At 49.9% G+C, this 20979-nt stretch overlaps 1 protein-coding gene and 1 pseudogene across 4 annotated transcripts in view; both read left to right on the top strand.

The window, feature by feature from the left end:
* Positions 1-20979, top strand: part of TRAPPC9 (trafficking protein particle complex subunit 9) — a 544520-nt gene that overhangs the window by 223542 nt on the left and 299999 nt on the right. The window lies entirely within an intron of this gene.
* On the top strand, positions 9276-16585 carry LOC112823535 (large ribosomal subunit protein eL15-like; annotated as a pseudogene).

The raw sequence follows: 20979 nt of genomic DNA, 5'->3' as shown, positions 1-20979 counted from the left end.
CATGTTGATTGATTTGGGAATATTGAACCACCCTTGTATCCTGGGAATAAATCCCACTTGATCATGGTAAATGATTTTTTTTTAAATGTATTGTTGGATTCAGTTTGCTAATATTTTGTTGAGGATTTTTGCATCTATGTTCATCAGAGATACTGGTCTGTAGCAGTATTTTTTTGTAGTGTCTTTATCTGGTTTTGGTATCAGGATAATGCTGGCCTCCTAGAGCGAATTTAGAAGCTTTCCTTCCTCTTCTGTTGTTTGGAATAGTTTGAGAAGAATAGGTATTCACTCTTCTTTAAATGTTTAATGGAATCCACCTGTGAAGCTGTCTGGTCCTGGACTTTGTATATTGGGAGTTTTTTGATTAGTGACTCATTTTTGTTGCTAGTAATCCATCTGTTCAAATTTTCTTTCTTTCTCTTTTTTTTAAGATTTTATTTATTTGAGAGAGAAAGCGCACATGCAGGGGGGAATGGTAGAGGGAGAGGGAGAAGCAGGTTCTCCACTGAGCAGGGAGACCAATGTGGGTCTTGATCTCGGGACCCTGGGATCATAACCTGAGCTGAAGGCAGATGCTTAACTGACTGAGCCACCCAGGCACCCCCATCTGTTCAAATTTTCTCTTTCTTTCCGATTCAGTTTTAAAAGTTTATGTTTCTAGGAATTTATCCATTTCTTCCAGGTTGTCTAGTCTGTTAGTGTATAATTTTTCATAAAAGTCTCATAATCCTTTGTATTTCTGTGGTATTGATTGTCATTTCTCCATTTCTGATTTTATTTGAATCCCCTCTTTTTCTTGATGAGTTTGGCTAGAGGTTTATCAATTTACTTTGACTTTCCAAAGAACCAGTTCCTGGTTTCATCATTTCTATATTTTAGTCTTTCATTTATTATTTTATTTATTATGTTTGAATCTTTATTATGTCCTTTTACTGGCTTTGGGCTTTGTTTTTTCTCTCGCTGGTTTAGGTGTAAGGTTTGGTTGAGATTGTTCTTGCTTCTTGAGGTCAGCCTGTATTGCCATGATCTTCCCTCTTAGAACAGTTCTTGTGGTGTCCCAAAGATTTGGGATTGTCGTGTTTTCATTTTCATTTGTCTCCATACCTCCATGCATTTTTTGATTTCCTGTTTGTACCCTGAATGTCTTGACTGGTGCCTGGAATGGAGGAGGCTTTTAATAACTACTTGTCGAATGAATAAGTAGAATAAGTGGAGATACTGCTGTGAACTGTCTCCAGGGGTCACAGTCCCCGAGGGAGACAGGCAGGTGGACCAACAATGCATGAGGTCAATACAGGATGAAACATGAGCCCAGAAGGAGTCTGGGAAAATTCACTTATTTTTAACAGTGGACATTGATTAATACTTGTAATCAAAAGTAATTTTTTTTATTTTTTTAAAGTGTTTTTTTTTTTTAAAGATTTTATTTATTTATTTGAGAGAGAGAGCACATGAGAAGGGGGAGAGTCAGAGGGAGAAGCAGACCCCCCGCTGAGCAGGGAGCCCGATGCGGGACTCGATCCTGGGACTCCAGGATCGTGACCTGAGCTGAAGGCAGTCGCTTAACCAACTGAGCCACCCAGGCGCCCCTCAAAAGTAATTTTTGAATGCGCATCAAAACCACAACGAGGTACTGCCTCACACCCACTAGGACGGCTGTTATCAGGAAAATGGAAAACAAGCATTGGGTGAGGATGTGGAGGTGTTGGGACCTACCTGCGGCTCGTGGGGTTGTCAGTGGTGTGGCTGCTGTAGACAAGAGTCCAACAGTTCCTCATAGAGTTAGTTACCGTGTAACCCAGCGATTCCACTCCTGGGTTTATACCTGAGAATTGATAAGGGGTATTCAAATAGATACCTGGACACTGGTGTTCACAGCAGCCAAAATGTGGAAACCCCTACCAGTGGGTGAATGGATAAAAATGGAAAGTGGACTGTTCTTCAGCCTGAAAAAAGAATAAAATACTGACACGTGCTACAACACAGATGACCCTTGAAAACACGCTGCGTGAAAGAACAGGATTGCATTTACATGAAATCTACAGAACAGGTCAATCCATGAAGACAGACTACATATGGGTAGTTTATGAGGGGCAGGGCTGCTGGTATGAGGAGCAGCTGCTTAGTGGGTGTGAGGTTTCCTTTTGGGGTGATGAAAATGATCTGCAGTTGGATGGAGTGATGGTTGGACAATGTATTGTGAATACATTAACTGCCACTGAATTACTCATTTTAAGATGGTTCATTTTGTGTCAAGTCAAATTCACTTCCATAAAAAAGTTACTGAAAACTTTGTCACCACGATCACTTGGAAGGGCTACTATGAATGCTAAAGACGCCACATCCATGAGCGAGCGGGATTCCTCCTTCCCTGTGTGGCCGCTGCCATTGTCTGTTAGGCTGGTGACTGACCTGCTAGCGGGAGCCGAGAAGCACCCGTTGAGGAGTGGGAGTGAGGCCCGCACTCTTCCCAGCCTCCTCCTGGCCACCATGCAGCTAGCAGCTTCCTCTCCTGTGCCTGCCACATAGATTTCTGCAAATCTGCACCCTCTCCTGTCTGGCTGCCGCAGCCCCGCCCGAAACAGATCACTCTTGGGAAAGGGAAACAGCCTCTTGGTGAATCACGGGGGAAGGGAGACGTCCCTGTGTGTTACGGCTTCCTTACAGAAGTACTGGGTCAGCCTGTGTGTGGCCTTTTACTTTGGAAAGGGAAAGAACTACGTATCCATGGCTTATGGAATATTGACTTAAAACTCCTCTGCAGCTGCACTTTCTTGCCTGGTTTTATTCCTGAATTTCTAGTTTTCTTTGAGGTAGTCCCATTCAGATGCCTTCATGGTTCTGTAAATTCAGCAAGCCTAAAATTGAAGCTGCCTTGGTACTAGGCAGGCTTAGGTTTGAGGCCCGTGTGAGGGTCCGTGACACGGACCACGGCTCAGCACCGTGGTTTCCAGCTGTACAGAGTGGCCTCCACGAAGCCTGTCCTGGGACGGCTCCGAGGGTTAGGGAGATGGTGTGGGCAGAGTGCATGCTGTGTTTTGGCGGGGGGCATAGGTGCAAGGTAGTCCTGTTTTTCTGCCCATCCCACTTACTAAACCACCTCACCATGGTTTGTGAAATCTTTAAAAAGGCCTTTTATACAACCATGTATCCTTCACCTAATTATGAGTGTCACTGTTAGGTCCCCAGAGACTTAGCTGCTTGCTTTCTATTTGCACCACTGTGACATTGCTGTTGACATTGGCTCTGCCTGCTCCCCCCTGAACCTGACTGTAAGTTCTAAGTCCTGGATATGTCCCTCAGATGGTGGCCTCGGGTGACCTGGTATCATTATGAAAGTAAAGGAAGCTGGGAGCAAACACTTGGATCTGATCCAGTCCCCTGCCTGTATTCTTCTCCTTGGTGGTGTGACAGAGACATGGTGGCCTGGGGTCCAGACGAGCCAAATAGCAGTTATCCTCGCTGGGAGACTGGGGACGAGTCAGCTCCCCTCCAGCTGTTGGGTGGGTGGAGATGATACCCACTCCTGGCTGAGTTGGGAGGGGTTTTGGGCTGCCTGTCCAGCTCAGGCCTGGTCCTAAGCTTGAAAGCCACTGTCTTTCTCTGGGCAGCGGGCAGTAGACAGACATGGGGGAAGGCAGGCCGGTGGGCGAAGCCCTCGGTGCAGGCATGTGGAGCCGGCCCTGCTGCCCCGCTGAGCCAGCCTGCCTCTCTCCTCGCTGCACATGGCCTTTGGAGCCTGACGTCTCTCATTGGAGTACCTTGTCACCCATGTCACCAGGTGGCAGGGTACTGCCCTGGGGACTGTAGCCGTCCCGCTCCGGTCTTGTCCGTGCCATGACTACATGCATTCATGGCCTTGCCATGTTTCTGTTTGTCCACAGTCCTCCCCTCTCCCGGGTGAACTCTGGGCCCGGAAGGCAAGGACCTCGTGCCTCTTCAGGTGTTGCCGCGTGCACGTTCTGTTCCAGACTCCACATGGCCCTGGGAGTGTGGGCCGCGAGTAGCCCATGGGCTCACAGGGAGACAGAGAAAGGAAGACTTTGTACCGAGTGTCGAAACTGTGTGCTCCCAGGCTTGGGCGAGAGGGGTGGCGAACTGTAACAGGAAGTTTTATTCCTCTAAGCTCCCGTCTGGAAAGCAGCATGATGGTGTCCCTGTGGACACCCAGCCAAGCCCTGCCTGGACAGAGTGCGGCGTAGCTGGTAGCACACACGCGTCAGAGTTCTGTTCTGGCCACTTCCTGCCTCACTGCTTGAGCATGATGATTCGGGTCACCCTCTGACGTTTCTCTTCCTGTCAGATGCCCTGCCACCTGGTGCTGAGGTGGCACTGTGTGGCAACGGCCCCTTAAAGGAGTGGCAGTTGGGGGTGGTCAGTAAGGGCTCCATGTTCTAAGAGATGAGTTGGGTTCCTGGGGGCATCGGGGAGCAGGGTGAACAAGGAAGTGAATGGGAGCAGGAAGGCAGTGGGTCTCTGGAGTGCGTGTCTTGAGGGGGTGAGTGGTGACAGGTGATGTTCGAAGCAGGCAGAGGTGAGAGTGGCTGATAGGGAGGGTCCAGGGCCGATGGCTGTGGTTCGGTTGGGCTCTGCTGCCCTCTGGGTGTGACCCCAGGTCAGTCACTTCAGCTTCGTGGGTTCAGTTTCCTCGTCTGTGCAGCAGGGAGAACAGCAGGACCCGTGCCACACAGCAGATGTCGGGACTGAGTCTGCCCATCCTGGGATGGCCTCTGCTGCACAGTAAGCACCTGCTGATGCTGTACGAAGGTGCGGCCTTGCCCCCAGCAGGGGCTGGCTCACCTGGGACTTGACCTTACGGCCAGGTGTGGCAGGTCAGGTGTGCGGTGTGGGCTCGCTGTTCTGGGAGCTCCAGGAGACTAGGGAGGGGAGCCGGGGCTGCCAGAGGCTGGGCAGGGAGATGGTGAAGTCTTGAACCAGGTGTCAGGGAGGGATGGGAAAAGATGCATAACAGGGGCATTTGAAAGAGAAAATTGGCCTGCCTCGGGACTGGCAGGGTGTGGTGGGGGTGGAGAGGGATGTGGCACGTCCGTCCTGAGTTTTCCTGGACACCGAGTCATGTCCCTGTGCCTTGAAGGCAGTAGCTGGTTATCAGACATTCCAGGGCTTGGGATAAGTCTGAGCCAGAGGAGGGACCTGGCGGTGAGTGGCAGGCAGGGGAAAGCACCCTGTCCTCGGGGAGCCGTCCTGCTGGAGGGGATGGCCAGGGCTGTGCACCAGCAGTGTCTGCAGGGTGGGGAAGTGGAGAGCAGCGCAGGGAAGGGACGGATGAAGCAGGGTGGGGTATGGAAACTACGGGTCATCAGAACAGATGAAACTGTTAATGGCAGGGAGTTCTGGGAGGAAAACTGTGGAAAGTATCTCCCGAAGTTGTTGGCAACCTTGTGAAGTCTGTTAAGAGAGGTTTCCACAGAGGGTACTGGTAGGCAGAAGCCAGATTGTGAGGTGCTTCGGAGCCACTGGGGTCAATAAGCAGCAGGTGGACACTTCTGCTGCGTTGTGAAGTCTGCCGATACAAAGTAGGAGAAATGAGCCAGAACTGGGAAGTGGGTCTCGCGCATCTTCGTGTCCCCTCAGCCCAGAGCCAGCCCGGCTGCGGGAGGTGCGTGGCACTTGTCTGTCCCATGCTCCGAGAGGAGACACAACGATTTCCCGCTTTCTCACTCACTCCTGCACTGGAGATTTAAGGTAGCAGCTCTTTATTTGAGATAATTTCATCAGGTGAGGTAGTTTTAGTGTCTCAAAAAATTTCTCTTTTTGTTAATTAAACCTAAATTTTCTTTCTTATAGGATTTCTAAGTCCATTCTCACTTTACAGCCCTTTTCTTGGGCCTGGAGCTAATGGGCTTTTGCATTGACCTTATTCCTTGAGATCGGAACTGGCAATTATATTCTGACCGCCCCCCCCTTGATTTTCCCTTTAAGATGCAATTTATTGAAACAAAGAATATGATAATTTAATGGAAATTTTGGTGTGTTTCTAAGTATAGTCAGATTGATGTGATTTTAGGACTCAGATGGTCCTTAAAATGTCGGCTTCTGTTTAAGAAACACAGCATGGTTTTGTGAACCCGCTGGTCCTGCTGCCTGCTACTTTGACATTTATTACTGTGGTCACTCATTCGGTATTTCATTCATTCATGAAATTGGTTCACTTGGCCCTGAGACTGCGTCAGACTTGATTTGAGTCTCCCTATCAGTCAGTGGCAAGATCAACCTCTAGAAAACCTGACGCTCAATCTCTGCACAGTGACTGGCGGCTACTGTCCTCCTAATCTGAGTGCGCACTGGGCTCAGGACTCTGGGCTGGGCTCTCAGCATTGGAAGAGGTCAGTCTCTCTCTAAGGGGCTTACACCCTTAAGTTAGAACCTGGACGGGTCAACTCTGGGAGTCACTGTGAAGTAGATCAGCGTGGGTTGGGGGATTGTTATCTGTTGAGGGTCTTAGATAGGGCGGGGCTGCACCCTGCCTTTCATTAGTGCACCTTCCTTGTCTACATAGTTCCGCCCCCATTTAAACAAATTACTTAGTTTGAAAATTATGGTTAAAAAATACATAACCTAAAATTCACCATTTTAATCACTTTTCAGTATACAATTTAGTGGCATTGCGTACATTCACATTGTCGAGCAACCACTTCTGGGTGGCAGAGTAATTTGGCAGTGGTGGCCAGGCTACAAAGAGTTTATGGATTACTCTTATTCATTACATATTATGGGACACCTGTGCATTATGCACTGGACTCCTGGGAATACAGATCAGAAAAGACAGGTCCAGTCTCTATGCAACTCAGACTAATAAGGAGCCCCAGGCCTGGACGAGGGGATAGTGTATGGAGGAGCCTCCTACACAGAGGAAGCAGCGTGGTAGCTGAGGCAAGACGAGGAGCTGAGCGCAGAAGGAGCCCGGGGCGGGAGAGGTAGGAGGTGTGGTTGGAAAGTAGGAGGCAGGGGCTGCTGTCCCTATAGCCTTTATTTGGGTTTTCCTCCGGTAGGAAACTGAGCATTTCAGTGCTTCCTGATTGTATGTGGGGTCTATAGGTGCAGTGCAGTACTTGGGGTCTACAGGTGTACTTGGGGTCTGCAGGTGCAGTGGGGTCCGCAGGTGCAGTAGGGTCTGCAGGTGCAGTGCAGTACTTGGGTTCTGCAGGTGCATGTGGGATCTGCAGGTGTACGTGGGGTCTACAGGTGTATGTGGGGTCTGCAGGTATAGTGCAGTACTTGGGTTCTGCAGGTGCAGTGGGGTCCACAGATGTACATGGGGTCCACAGATGTACGTGGGGTTTGCAGATGTATGTGGGGTCTGCAGGTGCAGTGAAGTACTTGGGTTCTGCAGGTGCACGTGGGGTCTATAGGTACAGTGGGGTCCGCAGGTGCAGTGGGGTCTGCAGATGTACATGGGGTCTGCAGGTGCAGTGCAGTACTTGGGTTCTGCAGGTGTACGTGGGGTCTGCAGGTGTAGTGCAGTACTTGGGTTCTACAGGTGCACGTGGGATCCGCAGGTGCACGTGGGGTCCGCACGTGCAGTGGGGTCCGCAGGTGCAGTGGGGTCCGCAGGTGCAGTGGGGTCCGCAGGTGCACGTGGGGTCCGCACGTGCAGTGGGGTCCGCAGGTGCAGTGGGGTCCGCAGGTGTAGTGGGGTCTGCAGTTGTCATGCAGTCCTTGGGTTCTGCAGGTGGAGTGGGGTCCACTGGTGCAGTGGGTCCGCAGATGTACGTGGGGTCTGCAGATGTATGTGGGGTCTGTAGGTGCAGTGGGGTCTGCAGGTGCAGTAGGTTCTGCAGGTGCAGTGGGTTCCGCAGGTGCAGTGGGGTCCGCAGGTGTAGTGGGATCTGCAGGTGTAGTGCAGTACTTAGGTTCTGCAGGTGCAGTGGATCTGCAGATGTACGTGGGGTCTGCAGATGTAAGTGGGGTCTGCAGGTGCAGTGGGGTCTGCGGGTGCAGTGCAGTACTTGAGTTCTGCAGGTGTACGGGGGGTCTGCAGATGTACGTGGGGTCTGCAGGTGCAGTGCAGTACTTGGGTTCTGCAGGTGTACATGGGATCTGCAGGTGTATGTGGGTTCTGCAGGTGCAGTGGGGTCCACAGGTGCAGTGGGGTCTGCAGGTGCAGTGGGATCTGCAGATGTATGTGGGGTCTGCAGGTGTAGTTCAGTACTTGGGTTCTGCAGGTGTACGTAGGGTCTGCAGGTGCACGTGGGGTCTGAAGGTGCATGTGGGATCTGCAGGTGCAGTGGGGTCTACAGGTGCAGTGCAGTACTTGGGTTCTGCAGGTGCAGCGGGGTCTGCAGGTGCAGTGGGGTCTGCAGGTGCAGTGGGGTCTGCAGGTGTAGTGCAGTACTTGGGTTCTGCAGCTGCAGTGTGGTCCGCAGGTGCAGTGGGTCTGCAGATGTACATGGGGTCTACAGGTGCAGTGTAGTACTTGGGTTCTGCAGGTGCATGTGGGATCTATAGGTGCAGTGGGGTCCACTGGTGCAGTGGCATCTGCAGAGGTACATGGGGTCTGCAGGTGCAGTGGGGTCTGCAGGTGTACATGGGGGCTGCAGGTTTAGTGCAGTACTTGGGTTCTGCAGGTGCACGTGGGGTCCGCAGATGTATGTGGGGTTTGCAGATGTATGTGGGGTCTGCAGATGTACATGGGGTCTGCAGGTGCAGTGGGGTCTGCAGGTGTACATGGGGTCTGCAGGTGTAGTGCAGTACTTGGGTTCTGCAGGTGCATATGGGGTCCGCAGATGTATGTGGGGTTTGCAGTTGTATGTGGGGTCTGCAGGTGCAGTGGAGTCTACAGCTGCAGTGTAGTACTTGGGTTCCACAGGTGCAGTGGGGTCTGCAGGTGTATGTGGGGTCTGCAGGTGTAGTGCAGTACTTGGGTTCTGCAGGTGCAGTTGGGTCCGCAGGTGCAGTGGGTCCGCAGATGTACGTGGGGTCTGCAGATGTATGTGGGGTCTGCAGGTGCAGTGGGGTCTGCAGATGCAGTGCAGTACTTGGGTTCTGCAGGTGCAGTGGGGTCCGCAGGTGCAGTGGATCTGCAGATGTACATGGGGTCTGCAGATGTACATGGTGTCTACCGGTGCAGTGTAGTACTTGGGTTCTGCAGGTGTCTGTGGGGTCTGCGGGTGCAGTGGGGTCTGCAGGTGTACCTGGGGTCTGCAGGTGTAGTGCAGTACTTGGGTTCTGCAGGTGCATGTGGGATCTGCAGGTGTACGTGGGGTCTGCAGGTGCAGTGGGGTCCGCAGGTGCATTGCAGTGTGCTGGCACTTATGGACCGACAGGTACACTGTATCATGCGGTGGGGCTGGTGTCATGAGGTACGGCAGTCTGTGAAGGGCTGGAGGAGCACCTCTGTTTGGAGGAGGCAAGCTAGAGTGGTGTGGAGAGCACTCCAAACTCCACGCTGCTGGAGCCCTTGCACTTGGGCTGGGGAGGCTGCTGGGGGTCAGGAATGAGGCTTTCTTGGTTCGTGTCCCGGTGTTGTGTGATTGCTTTGGACGTTGTGGCCCCAGTTTGAGCCGATGCTCGTATCTGTAACCTCCGACCTCGCACTGCTCAGGTGTGGATCTTGAGCCTGTGTGGTAGCCCCGTGGTATGGGTGAATGAACAGTTACGTCTGGGACAGGAGGACCAGGGAACCTCTGCTACTTGCTGTGTTGCTGTGGGCGAGCCATGCCATGTCTCTGAGCCCCAGCGTCTGCACCAGTGAGACTGGGCTGAGACTGACGTTGAGTGGTGTGCAGACCGGAGCTCACTTTTGCAGGGCACCTGGGGCACGGTAAGCAGCCTGGGAATGCCTCAGATGACTCTGAGTCACAGAGGTTTTGCTGAAAGGAAGAGTCGAGGAGGATTGAGGCGGCTGGCTTCAGATGACGTCCACCTGGGCTCCCATGGGCTCCTCAGGTGTTGGCTGTGATGTGTTTACGCCGTCGTCCTCTGTAAAATAGGGATAGAATAGCCCCGTGTGACTAAATCAGACCGTGAGCAGGCCCTGGGCGCGTGCCACGGCGCATAGTGGGTGCGCAGGCACTGGGTGCTCACACTTTGCACTTATTGCTGTCCTTTCAAAGCTCAGGACAGCCTGTTTCACTGGTGTCTGCTCTCCTTCGCCGGCTCAGAAATGGGGAGGCCCCTTGTTGGCCTGTTGGCTCTGGCTTGAGAAAGGAGAAGCCAGTCCCACGGTCAGCGGACAGCGTTGCAGTTCCTCGTGTCAGCGCAGGGGGGAGCCCGTTCTCAGCGGACCGCTTCTCGCCGCCCTCTGTGGGCTCCTGCCCGGAGGCTGGTTCAGAAATAGTAGCGAGTTTGCTGTGCTCCCCCCTTCCTCGTTTACAAGTAACGCTGGATTTTCTTTGGATTTGCAGAGCGAAAGATCTGATTTCCTTCCTTCCTTTAGCTGAGTGGCTTGGGTGAGATTCAGAAGGAGTTCTGGATTTACCTGTGAAGTTCTGCTTTATTTAGGCTCAGGCCCTCCTTTTCCTTGCCTAATATACCTTACTGCAGACGGGCCTTGGAGGCAGGCAGGTGGGAGGCAAGCAAGCCTTTGCCCAGAAGACACCCTCGATTGCTGTGGAGTTGGAAACCAGTGTTGGGTGGGGGAGAGGTCGAGTCTTGGACAAGAATTCACTGAACACTCGTAGAGGGTCTGCTGCATGCAGGTGCATCAGTGCACAGAGGAGGCAGAGGTCCTGCCCTCGGGGACCTGCGTTCCAGCAGGCCTGGCGGTACATGCAGAGATGAGTATATTCAGGCATTTTAAATCCAAAGTGACCTAAGTGTCATGAGATTTGTGGGAGGGAAGGAGAAGAACAGGGAAGAGAGGCTGGGGGGTTCTGTGGTGAATAGAGTGGGGGGGCCCCCAGCCTGGCTCCCTCCCTTCCCAGTTCTGCGATCCGGTGGGCGTCAGGCTGCACTGGGGCAGGGACGGCGGCATGCTCACTGCTGCCTCTCGCGTGCCTGGAACTTCAGTGTCCCTGTGACGGTAGGTGCTCTCGCCATATGTGTTGAATAAATAAATAAACGAATCTGGGGCAAGTCACTTGACTTCCTCAACGGGTGGTTTGTTGAGTTGTAAAGTGAGGTTGGTCCTTGCGTACAAGTTTAGGGGAAGAAATGTGGGAGATCAGTCCAGTGTAGTACTTGGCACGTGGTAGATGCTCAAAATGTGAATTCCATTTTCTTGGGACAGTGTGCCTGTGGCAGCTGCAGAGCGGATCAGCTGGCAAAATGGGAGTGGGGGAGTGGTATTGAATTATCAAGTACAGTTTACCTTAGAAGTAATGTATTTACTAAAGAAACACTACATTTAGTAACAATGTGTATGTTTCTTGTTTCTTCTGTACCAAAAACCATAAACTCCGTGGCTTCAAACAACACACACTTATTGTATTACACTTCTTGAGGTCCGAAGATTCCCAAATGAAAGTAAGGCCTGCCTGCCTTCTGGAGGCTTCAGGGGAGGGTCTGCTTGCTTGTTCCAGCTTCTACACACGGTGGCATTCCTTGGCTCCTGGCTGCCTCCTCCACCTGGGATGTCTGTGCTGGGGTCTCTTCAGCAATCTCTGGCTTGCCTGCCTCCTTCTTTCCCTTCAGAAGGTCCCTTGTGATTCCTCCAGGGTAAGCTCCTTATCTCGGGATCCTTAACTGGATCACATCCGAAAAGTGCCTTTTGTCTGTAAGGGATCCTATTGGTAGGTTCTGGGGATTAGCAGTGGACATCATTTGGGGGAGGCATTATCTGGTCTACCACAATGTGCAAATCTTTTGACCCCAAAATACCATATTTACTTTATTTTAAGAAAAAGAAATGGGCTAGTGCACAAAGATGTGTATATTAGGTCATTTGTCATAACATTATAACACCAGACTTATCAGAAGCAATATAGACCTTCAGTAATAGGGAATTAGTTAAATTATGATATCTGTATAATACATGACATTAAAAAAGAAGATCTAGAAGGACATATATTAACATGGAAAGGTATCCATGACTAAGTAATAAAAGCTATTAAAAAACAATATGAATGGTAGGATCCCATTCTCAGGGAATACATACATGCCTTTGTATGTATGCATAGAGAAAGGTCCAGAAGAATATACACCAAGCTGTTAACAAGGCTTATTTCCGTGTTTGGAGATTATAGGCGATTTCTTTTTGCTTCTCCCTGTTTACTCATGTTTTGACAGTGAAATGTGATAAAAAGAACCCACTTTTTTTTTTAAGAAAAACTACTGAATTGAGTGAAAAAGAATTTATGAGCTAATGCAGGTTGGCATCTGAAAGTTCGACTTTGAACGGATTTTTCTTTGAATTGAATCTTCAGACCCAAATTGGCTGATAGCCATCTTCTTTAGCGTGTCATGTGGAGTCTTGTTCTGCTCTTGACTCTTTCCAGAGCCATGTGCTCATTTTGTCATCCACAGAAGGTGGCAGCTCACCCCCGGCCCCTCACCTGCAGGGAGAAGAGCAGGAAGGCTTTTGAAGAGAAAAGGAGCGCTTTTCCAGTTGGGCCACGGCAGAATGGTTTTATGGTCCTTTTGTTGGAGGTGTTCTCCTTCCATATTAAAATTTTTATCAATTCTTCTGCTTTTCACTTTTTTTTTTTAATCTTTACATGTTTTCTCAGCCATGTCTCTGTTCTGTAGGTACTGTGACAGCCTCCACATTGTATCAGGGGCTGTATGCTGTTCTTGGAGGGGTGACGTGAAGATGGCCTCCCTCCGTCCTTCTGAGTGTGAGGCCTCACCTCCTGTGGCTTGCAGAGGGCACGAAGGAGCAGAGCCCCATCTACGCTCCTGCTGCGGGTGCAGGTTGTTTGCAGATTTCTTTCAAGGAATCGTGTGTGTGTGTGTGTGTGTGTGTGTGTGTGTGTGTGTGTGTGTTCTCTTGTATACTAGAAGAAAGAAAATAAATTTGTAATTACAAAATAATTTGACAGTATTTTTGTTTGGGGTGCTAACAAAAGTTTAATGCGGCTCTCTGGGTTCCATCTTTTGTTCGAGCTGTCCATAGCCCTGTGAGGGAAGCAGCACCATGTTCACTTCTCAGTGGCAGAAATTGAAGCTTTTGGCTGCTAGGTGATGACGTTGGAGTTGCACAGCTAGTGAGTGTCCAAGTTGGACTGGATGCTCAGGACTCCTTGTTCCCAGGACAGCGCCGCCAGATGTTTGGCTCTGTGAGACAGGTGATGGCTGGTGTTGAGGGCCTCCTGTCACCAGGCCCTGCTCCCGGGACACCCAGCAGATCCTCACAATCACCCTATTGGTGTTGAGTTTTATTCTTAGCATTTGGCAAGGCGTGAGCCAAGGCTCAGAGAGGGAAGGAGACAGTCGTCCATCACAGAGCTAGTGGGTTGGAGGCCTGGGCTCCCTGATTCCAAAACCCAGTGCCTTCCTCTTCTTCCTGCATCCCTTGTGGACCATAAGCACTGACTACTGTGGTTAGCAAAGTATGCCCTGGAGCATCACTTGCAAAGTGGAGGCTCTCAGATCAGCTATTCTAAGGGTTTGCGAGTGTCTCCAAAAAAGCGGGATGTCTTTTTTGTTAATAGTTTATAGCCTCTTTTCCTGTTAGGCATTGCCAATCAATCTGGCAACTGCAGTAAGAACCAGATTATACACTCAATTGGTTTAGCTAGCCTGGTCTTTTGGGCATTGATTGATGTCAGGGGGTCACATGTCAACAGACCCAAAGAAACTTATCTTTTTGGCCAAAGGGTTGCTTATCTAAGGCTTGGAAGTGATTAAAACTGTCCTCTGTCAAGTCCCCAGGTGCTCTGTGGGTCTTCTCTTATATCGGTGTTTTCTGTGAGCCTCACATTCATGCAATAGGTGCTCAAGAAATACCAAATTAAAAGAATTTAGTGCAGTCTCTGCTGCGTGCAGGGATTCTCTGTAGAGCATCTGGACGATGGCTGGAGTAGAGGGAGGATCTCTGCTTGGTCCTGACCAGTAATGAGAGCTCAGGTTCCTCCTTACTCTGACATCCACAGCTTACGCGCCCTGGTCACTCCTTCCAGGGCCTGCCTAGCTTTGCAGTAGAGATTCGTAACACGGCGGAGGGGGGCGGGGTCCTCCGTGTCTCAGCCTTTCTGTCCTTAAGCTAAGCTGTCCTGCTTTAGAAAGCCATCCAGATGTCCTTGCCCCATGTTTCCCGATGAGAATGTTGGCCCTTCTACGCTGTAGCCCCTAGAGCCCACCTTCCCAGGGAGGGAGCCCTTTGGTAGTGAGCTAACTGTTGCATGTGCCCTGTGTTCCCAATGGAAAACAGGAGGCTTCCCATCTATGTGGGGCTCACAGTCTGTAAGGGGCGATCTGTCAGTGTTCTATGGACTCAGCTAGAAATCTGACATGGAAAGTGGGGCCTGAAGAAGGGAGTGTCATTTCTCCTTGACAGTTGCACTGAGTAAAGATTTCAGGTATGTTTATTCACTTAAATACTTACTGAGTGCCTTTCCCATGCCAGCCATGTGCTGGATAGCTGGCACCTAAGAACACTGCGCCTTGTCTCGGGGGCTGGTGGTCTACAGACATAGTGCTCCCATTCACACGAGGGGTTACTTCAAACTGAGATGAAAACCACGAAGAAAAAGACTGTGATTCTATGAGGCTGTAGACTGGGCATCAGACAAGGTGCTCTTGAGGAGGCACTGAGGTCCGAAAGGATGAGTAAGAGCTCGAGAAAGCGCTGCGGGGACGAGTATTGAGGGCAGAGCTGAGAGGGGCTGGGAAGCTGGAGTGGTGGTAGGGGAACCATGGATGTGCAGCCCTGGAGCGCACTTGAGCTTTGGTGTTGATCATCAGGGTGACAGGGAGCCTGTGCAGGGTTGCAGATGGGCGATGGAGATGAGACCTGCTCCCCGGCTCCCGTGGAGGGGTGGTGTTTGGAGGGAGGCCAGTGTTGAAACAGGGATCCATCAGGAGGCTGTTACACTAAATGGGGGACAACAGTGGTGGCTTGGGGTGAGGTGATAGCACAGAGACGGAGAGCAATGGTTGGGTTGCCCTTGGTGATGGAGGGTATGAAGAGAGGAGCCGGGCTTCTGACTCAGCTACTTGGAATGATAGTGGAGTTCCTGTTGGGCAGAGGGATGTGGGAAAGAGAGATGGTCTCTTTTTCTTGCAGGGGCAGGGTAGAGATTGTTGTGAGTTCAGTCTCAGATTTGGGGAGCAAAGGGTGCCTTTGAAATATCCACACAAAGCAGACAGCTGTATAAACAGATTTACACAGAGCTCAAAGGTGATGTTTGAGCTGACTCTTGGAAAAAAGATTGCATGGTTTCCAAGTGCACAGTAGGGAAGGACAGGCAAGGCTGCCCAATGTGGGGGGTGTGGCATAGGGGAAAGTTGGGAGACTGTAAAGAGTGCAGTGTTAGGGGAGCTGTGAATGGTCGTGGGGTTTGAGAACTGGGTGTGCGGCCAGGGTGGGAGAGGAGAGGTTTGGGGCAGGGCAGGTCGTGGGGCATCTTCTATGCCACGTTAAGAAATCGGAACTTTACCCTAAAGGCTCTCAGCAGCTAGTGGAGGGCTTTTAGTGATTGAGTGTTATAGTCAGGTTTATACTTCAGAAAACTCACTACCAGTAAAGTGAAGGACTGATTGGGTGAGTCATTCCTTCCCTCATTTGTTTCCCAGTTTCCCGTCTGTTCCACGCTTGGCGCTCAGCACTGTGTTAGATGCTGGGGAGACTGAGGTCAAGGCAGAGACTGTACTTTAATGAGTTGGTTGTCTAAGGAGGACGAGGGACCCAAAGGCATAAAACTATATTCAATATGGTAATTGTGAGAATACCCATGTATATAGAGTATTAACTCAGAATAGCTTACTTAGACTGTGTTTAGAGAAAGTTTCTAAGATGACATTAGACAAAGTTTTAAACAAATTATAGGGGAGATGGATGGTCATAGAAATTGCATTCCACCTTTCTGTCCAGCAGCAGCCATCAGCTCAAAGATAGGCCAAGGTAGGCGCTTGCAAGTCCATCCAGGAGCTACGGAGGAAGAAGCAGTCTGATGGAATGCACTTCTCAGGGTGCACGCTGGCAGGACCGCCAGCTCTCTGCGCTCCACAGGGCCCCCCACCCAACCTGGCCCGATAAAGCGTGCAGGCTGGGGTACAAGGCCAAGCAAGGTTGTGTCATATATCAGACTCGTGTGTGTTGTGGTGGCCGCAAACGCCTAGTTCCTAAGGGTGCTACCTATGGCAAGCCTGTCCATCATGGTGGTAACCAGCTCAAGTTTGCCCGAAGCCTTCAGTCTCTTGCAGAGGAGTGAATTGGACGCCACTGGGGCTCTGAGAGTCTTGAATTCTTCCTCGGTTGGTGAAGGTTCCACATACTAATTCTTTGAGGTTATCCTCATTGATCCATTCCGTAAAGCTATCAGAAGAAATCCTGACACACAGTGGATCACCAAACCAGTCCACAAGCACAGGGAGATGTGAGGGCTGACATCTGCAGGCCCAAGAGCCGTGGCCTTGGAAAGGGTCACAAGTTCCACCACACTTTTGGTGGTTCTTGCCATGCGGGATGGAGAAGATGCAGTATTCTCTGGCTCCACCGTTACCGCTAACATAAGTAATATTTGTAAAATTCTTACCTAATAAACAATTCAGGACAGTCAAAAAAAAAAAAAAGAAAAAGAAATTGCATTCCAGGTACAGGGGTAGAAAGAACAGAATCGTGGAAGGAATGAGTAGTGTAGTATATTAGGAGACCTCCATTGGTTTTTTGCCGGAAGACAAAGAGCAAAGGGAAAGTGGTGGGAAGTGAGGATGGCCTGGATTTCCAGTGTCTGCTAGACTAAGAAAGCTGTGATATGATCAACTTTGCCTGTTAGAATGATCATTTTGTAGCTGTGGGGAGAATGGATTTGCAGGCAAGAGCCTATGAGGTCCCCTTCATGATAAAAAAAATACCCCACACTCCCCAACCCCAAAACCTCATTAGGAATGGAATGGAACTCCCTTAAATGGATAAAGACCATATGTTGCAAAACCCAATGCTAACATCATGCCCAGTGGTGAAAGACTAAAGGCTCTCCCCTTAAGATCCAGAATGAAACATGGACGCCCATGCTTGCCATTCTTATTAAATATTGTACAAGTAGCTCTAGCTGGATAATTGGGCCAGGAGATGAAATCAAAATCATCCACGGTAGAAAGGAAGTAAAACGTACCTCCATTTGCAGATAACATGATGTTGTAGAAGTAAATTCACTAGAACACTCTTAGAATTAATACGTCCAGTAAGGTAGCAGGATATAAGACCTGTATACAAAAGTCAGTTGTATTAGTAAATAATTAAAATGAACAACCAGGAAATTAAGAATATAATTCTTTTCATAATATTAAAAGTTAATTAGGAATAAAATGAACAAAAAAGTGCAAGGCTTGTGTACTGACCACTACAAAACATCACTAGAGGTTTGGGAGGACTGAAGTAATAAAAAGACACCCCAAGTTTACAGGTTGGAAGGCTTCCTATTGTGGAGATAGCGGTACCACCCAGACCGATGCACAGATTCCTTGCAGGAATCCATCTCCACCAAAATCCCCGCTGGGTTCTTTGCAAAAATCAAGCTGATCCTCAAATGCATGTTTTTCTAGCATGAGTTCCTGGGAGAATGGCTTCACTCAGACATTGCTAACTTAATAAGAGCTTGACAGTTGTGAGGCATGACGATGTCTAAGGCCTGGTTCTAAGCCTCCAACCCATATTCCAGAGGTAATCCTTATAAGCCTGTACGTCCACACTGATGGGTGAGGACATGGGAAGGAAGTAGCCCTAGGTCACACAGCTGGAAGCCGGGGAGCCAGGATTCCAACCCCATCATTCTGGTCCCACAACCCATGGTCTTTTTTTTTTTTTTTTTAAAGTAGCAAGCATTTATTTAAACTTTTTTTTTTTTTAATGTACCAGCACAAAATGTTTTAGATATATTAATCCACAGAGTCTTCACAATAACTCCAAGAGGGAGGCATTATGATTCACATTGTTTTACAGATGGAAACCCCGAGGACATAGAGAAGTTCGAGAGCTGCCGGATCACACAATGCTAGTCTGGGCAGAGCCAGGTCTCAAACCCAAGCAGTGGGACTCACCAACCCGCTGTCCTAACCTGTGCTACAGTCTCACTGAGTGTCCTGTCTTCTGTGTCCCCCAAAATCTTCAACCTCCTCTTCAGGGAATCCAGGGCGGTGTAGCCGTAGGATTTTAGATCAAAGACTCCAAACCTTTTCCATCACATTCAGCCACTCACTTCGTTCGTATTTGGGAAAGTCAATACTAAGACATACCCTGGGGTGATTTCTCAAATACTGACAGTGCTCTTGCTGTTTGGGACATCAGACATAAGCTGCTAATTTTGGGGAGCTATTTTTAAAAAGTTAACTTGCAAAAACAAAGAGGCCACAACCCATGGTCTTGACCCCTACTGAATACTGCTTCTTTCCCCAGCGAGACAGAGAATACAAGAGCTAAGTGGAACATTCTGAGCGAGAGGTTTCTGGACATGTAGGTAGAGGTGCTAAGCAGATGGTTGGCTTCATATCTGGAAGTTGAGGAAAGGGCTCGGCCTCTGATCAGGATCTGAGCACCATCAACATAAAAGCAGTATTATCATGGTTGGGAGAAGGTAGTGAGATGGGCAGGTAGGTGATGTCAGACTCATGTTTCACAGGAAATGAGAGACTAAAGGTCAGGGGTCGAATTGGCCTCTCACAAAATTCGTATGTGGACGTCCTAACCCTGGGATCTCACACTGTGACCTTATTTGGAGATAGTTTTTATAGAGACAGTCCGGTGAAAGTGAGGTCCTGAGGGTGGGCCCCAATCCAATATGACTGGTATCCTTATTGAAAGGGAAACTTGGAGACGGACATGCTCACAGGGAGGTTGCATGTAAATGTGCAGACAACCATCTCCAAGCCAAGGAGAGGCCTCAGAAGGAACCGTCCTTGCCGACACCCATCTCAGACTTCCAGCCCCAGGATTATGAGATGAGAAATTTCTGTTGTCTCAACCACCTGGTTTTGGTACTTTATTCTGGCAGCACCAGCAGGCTAATGCAGGAAGGAAGGAAGAGCCTCCAATAGGAGGGATTATCAACAGTGTCAAGTCCGTAGAGGACAGAACCCAGACCTCCCTACCGGGTCTGAGCCAGCTCCCAGTACCTGACATCACAGTGCCTCCCAAGCAGGCCTGCTTTGTTGCTGCTGTGACCTGAGGTGACATCCCCTGCTGAGTCATGTTCTGGCCCCTCCGGAGCAGGAGTGGGAGCATCAGGGACCCCTCGATCCCCCTCGATCCCATCATTGGCTGTCAGTCTCAACCTCTCCTAAGCTTGAGTTTTTGCAAACCAGATGTGGGAGTTAGAAGAGTCCTTGCTAAATGTCATCTTACCGGTTTTGATTCTCCACGTTGCCCAGTATAAGTCGCTTAAAATTTCAGCTCTGCTGTCGTTCAGGTAAGCTTTCCCCGGAGACCTGTGGTGTCCCCAGAATTGAAAGGGATTTGCTTATTTTGTGCTTATCTAAGTGACTGAAAAGAGAAAAAAACCTGTAGGAGACAATACCGGAGGGGCAGCGGCAGCGGGCAGCGCCCCGGCCGTGCTTCTGGGGTCTGGGGGTAAGTCTGTCTGCTCTTGGTTCCCGGTCCCAGGACCATCTACAACAGCCCTCAGTCCCTGCTTCTTGACTCCTTTGTAGGTGCTTCCTCTTCCCTGCCCCCTTCAGTGTGGGCAGCGCTGGAGCTGGGTTCTTCACCAGTTGGCCCTTATGCTTCTGTGTATTGATGATCCCCTCTCCGCTCCTGGTTCTAGTTCCTGCCTGTGGCTCTCAGTGGTTCTCCTGGCTGATTGCTTTGATCCAGCTAGTATCCGCCCCAGGTAACTCTTGGGCTTCAGTGTTCTCTTCTATAAAACAAGGGGAGTAATAATAATATACCATGCGAGGGCATTGAGATGATCGAACAAGGTAATACAATTGGAGAGTTTATTGGCAGTAGTGCCTGGTACACGCGAAGTCCTCCGTACATGTTCCCATTACTATGACCACCGTGCCACCGCCACCACCACAGGCTCGTGACTATCACCGACCTCTGGCCTGCGTGTCTCACAGCGCCTCGCCACGCATGGCAGGCTGCAAGTGTTGAACTCTGGTCGGGCAGCTCTCCCGTTGCCTCTTCTCACCTGGCCTGAAATCCTTTGGAGTTTATCAAGTGTTGCACATGAATTCTCACCTGTCTACCAATGTGTGCATGTGCGCCCGTGTGCGTGCAGTATCCTAGAGCATCCTCTCATGCTGGTTCCTCAGGGCTCACGCTGGTGCTTCGCAAACTCGGTTAAGTTGAGCAAACACTTGGATGAGAGGAGCAGGGGATTAATCAGTATTTGCCAGCCACCTTGAAGATGATGATTTATATATATAACCATCACCGCAGCTCTTTATGGTGGACATTTGATCCCTACATCCCAACTGAACACTTTGAAGCCCAGTTGCTGATCCGAGAGAATATTGCTCATACTCCTTCTTGAGTGCTGAGGAACCTGGAGTTACTTAGAACTTCCTGGTCTGTTCAGAACTAGCTTGTCATCTCGGGCCCTACTGACTGTGCCCATGGGACCCACTGCTTGCTGTGTGCGGGGAGACCAGAGCAGTGGGGGGGGGGGCAGGGGCTGAGTGCACCATTGCTCTCAGGAGTGTGAGCATGATCGGGCCTGCCCCCTGGAAGGCGCCTTCATGTGTTGTGTTATTTGGCTCCACCAGACAAACTGGTTTAGCACAACAAAGTACATACTGAAAATGTAAAAGATTTACCTCTGTCCTGTTTCTGTTCTAGATGCAGTGAACCACTCCCAAATGGGTTAACTGCTTCCGGAAACCTAATCAATAGGACATGGCTGTAAATAGTGTCTGTAAATTAGCAATTTGTAGTCCCAATAAAATATGAACAGATTGCAACAATAAATAGAAGAACTG

Source organism: Callorhinus ursinus, unplaced genomic scaffold (assembly GCF_003265705.2).
Source record: "Callorhinus ursinus isolate GAN/ISIS: 27379988/994484 unplaced genomic scaffold, GSC_fseal_2.0 scaffold5, whole genome shotgun sequence".
Taxonomy (NCBI): domain Eukaryota; kingdom Metazoa; phylum Chordata; class Mammalia; order Carnivora; family Otariidae; genus Callorhinus; species Callorhinus ursinus.
Note: the sequence above shows the minus strand (reverse complement) of the source record. Positions and strands in the feature narration are given on the sequence as shown.